Raw genomic sequence first — 3238 nt, 5'->3', positions numbered from 1 at the left:
CGGACATGACCAGGAGGAGTATGGGGCTCAGGGTGCAGCAAGGGGAGCTGAGGTTGGAGCGGAGGGAAAGCTTTCTCACAGGGAGGGGAGGAAAGCACGGGGAGAGGTGGTGGCATCTCCTTCCCTTCAAGACCTGTGTAGACAAAGCCTTGGACCTGGGATGGTCCTGCTTTGAGCAGGGGGGTGGGGGAGATCAGTGGTGCTCAACTCTGCTTTGGTACCAGGACCCATTTGGAAATGTGGATGGGCAGAGCCCCTCACTCGCAACCTGCATGGCGTGCGCAGGCACGAGCATGGCTGTACACGCCACACACCTTAGGGGATGCTGCCCTCCACCCTCGGTGTGTGTGAGGACCGGGGGGAGAGGGGCAAGCAGGCCCTCCCCAGCTGGAGCTCTGCCAACCTGCAAGGGGAAAGGCCCAGTTGCCCCCATTTTTCTCCTTTAAAAGGAGAATCCACTTTGTTGATCCATTTTTTTTAACTTTGTTAAAGACCATTTCATATGTACTTGCGACCCATGGGCTGAGTAATGCTGGACTAGATGAGCTCCTGAGGTCCCTTCCAGCCTTCCTTGTCTATGACTCTGTGATTGGCACCAGGGTGCCTTTGTGCCACTTTGCACCTGCTCCTTCCAGACCAGACCAGACCAGACCAGACCAGACCAGTCTTCACCAGCCATTCAAAGGAAGATTTTGGCCTCCAAGCAGCTGCAACCAAGCTGGCTTCACTGAAGCCTTGTGTAGGAATGGCTGGGCCAGGCCAGCTGGAGTTCCAGTTGTATCACTGTCCAATTCAGATGCCTCCAAATCAGTTGGCTGTGTTTTCAGCCTGATCCCCCCCCCTTGCAAACTGGGTGCACTGTTTGCTGCGGTGGCAGCTGGGTCTCAGCAGAATTGTACCCATGAAGCCATCCTGCTGCTCACACCTGAGCAGGGAGGCCTGGATGGGAGGGAGCCCAGTAAAAACAGTAGTTAAAAATGTCCTGCCCAAGTTTGGGCCGTGCCTTTTTTCTCCCTGTGACGTTTCTGCTGAAAACTGTATAGAGTTGAGAAGGCCAAGCCAATAGGCCTGTTTCTTAAAAATAATCAGGTCTTCAAATAATCAGGTCTTCAACTCTTGTGCTCACCACAGTGTTGGGGGAGGTCTTGGTGCAATTTGCCCCTCTTGGTACTCACGGCGCCAATGATAAGTGCAGACTAGGGCTTGTCCTGCCTGGCTGTATCCCTCTCCGTGCTGTGAGGAGATAAGCACTGTCAAATATTGATTCATTTTTTTTAATTGGGTGTCACTCAATTAACAAAAGTCAGGGAGGGCTACCTTGAGTCTGGTGAGGGATGCTTGGAATCTAAAAAGGTTGAGAACCATGGATTTAAACCTAGAAAAAAACCCCCATTTCTTCCTCTCTCAGGGTGTAAGACAAATTGGTTGACTGGGCAGAGGTGGGGGTATCTCTTTACTTGTGTGTTGTGTGACTGCTGAAATTACTCTGGGAAAGTGTAATTGAGTAAATGAACATTGAGTTTAGTTAAGAAAATGGCTTGCTTTTAATGTTCCTGCAAGAAAAAGCAAGACCTAAGCTCCAGAGTTTCGGTCCAGCTCTTGTGACAGTCCTTTTCCCTCTGTCATGATCCTCCTACACTAGTTGACAATTTAATTGTTCCCTTGGAATAGAGCTGTTTGTGGGAGGTCATGATTACAGAGGAAGACTGAACTTCCAGGACAGCTAATATCAGCCCCCTGGAGGGCATTAACGATCAGAACAATATCTTGTACAGTAATGGGTTTTGCTTTCACTGAGGCCTAAGAGAGAATCCTTGCGCTTTGCTCGCTGTCTTTATAGTAGGCCATGTTGCTGATTTGGGAGGCTGCTTTTTTTTAGAATTTGGCCAAGATGTGCAGCTTCCTAGATCAAATATAAGTGGCTGCACATTCAAACTGCGTTGGGCGCACACTGGCCTGTTGTGGTTGCATGTTTTTCTAGTAGTGTGGAACTTGGTTTTCTGGCCAGGTGAAGAAAGAGTTGGGTTTTACTACCATTTGGATCCCAACCTGTCGACTGATTTAGAAATTTGACTATAGATGCCTTCTGTAGCAGGGGTTGTTATTGAAGAGGTATACTTTTTTCAGAGTAAAATGGCCCCTGAATTGATTCGTATTTGCACAAAGGAAAGACAATACATAGTGTTTGCTGCATGTTATAAAACACTGAGGATGTTAAGTATAAACAACTTTAGAAATATTTATGCGCTGAATAGAAACAGTATGTAAGCCTCATCTCTTGAGAGATTTAAAACCAGACTAGACAGGAGTAAAGCACTACCAAATATACTGCAGGGAATATCCTACTCCAGCAGAGATAAACAAATAAATAAATAAAAGCACAGTGTAGAATGATATGATAGTCTCACTGCTTCTTATTTAAGCTCTTTTCTGTTCCCTGTCTTCATTTTTAAATGTAAAGGGACTTGATCTTCCTATAATTCTCAAGCCTGTAAATCATGTATAATCAGGATCTGTGCCAAGGCACTGGATGATGGCCCTTTTAATGGTACTGATGGGTGTTCTCTTGCTGTTCTTGGATGGTGGACAGGCATCTGTTCTCACCATCTTGGATCTCTGCATTGTTTGGTGCTGTTGATCATGAACTACTATGATGTTTCCTGAGAGAGATGCTTAAATGGGTCTAGTGCTTCCTGCAGCTCTTCCTCACAGGTACAGTCCTACTTGTATCATTTTTCTTTCTCCCTATCAACATTTATGTTCAGCCAGTAGGTGAATTTTTGAGTCAACAAGGAACACCAATGCCACTGATAGGCATAAAACACAGCTCTATACAGCCTCCACAATGATACTAAATCATTAATACTGAGGTGTCCCATTGCTTGGTTGACATTGTTGTAGATAAAAAGCGACTGATTGAGGCTGAACTCAAACAAAGTAGAGGTTATGCTGGTTTGCAGGGTTTGAATCCACTATGCAATCTCCCTTGACCGAAGGCACCAACTGGTCAGGTCAGCTTATAGTTTAGGAGTGATCATGGATTCCTCACTAATGGCAAGTTGCTGTAGCACAGCATTACTCATGAACGTTGCCTTCTCATTGGCTAAAACTTCTTTTTCTGTTATGGTGGATGATGATTCATAGATTCATAGATTAAGGGTCGGAAGGGACCTAGTAGATCTTCTAGCCCGACCCCCCGCCAGGGCGGGAGAACAACAAAAAACCCCAAAAAGAGAAA

At 46.1% G+C, this 3238-nt stretch overlaps 1 protein-coding gene across 1 annotated transcript in view; it reads left to right on the top strand.

The window, feature by feature from the left end:
* ADGB (androglobin) overlaps window positions 1–3238 on the top strand; it is a 360063-nt gene that overhangs the window by 214 nt on the left and 356611 nt on the right. The gene's annotated exons all lie outside the window — the stretch shown is intronic.

The sequence above is a fragment of the Gavialis gangeticus genome, unplaced genomic scaffold, assembly GCF_001723915.1.
Source record: "Gavialis gangeticus isolate Ggan-Ray unplaced genomic scaffold, GavGan_comp1, whole genome shotgun sequence".
Lineage (NCBI taxonomy): Eukaryota > Metazoa > Chordata > Crocodylia > Gavialidae > Gavialis > Gavialis gangeticus.
The sequence above is the reverse complement of the archived record's forward strand: the minus strand, read 5'-3'. Positions and strand labels throughout refer to the sequence as shown.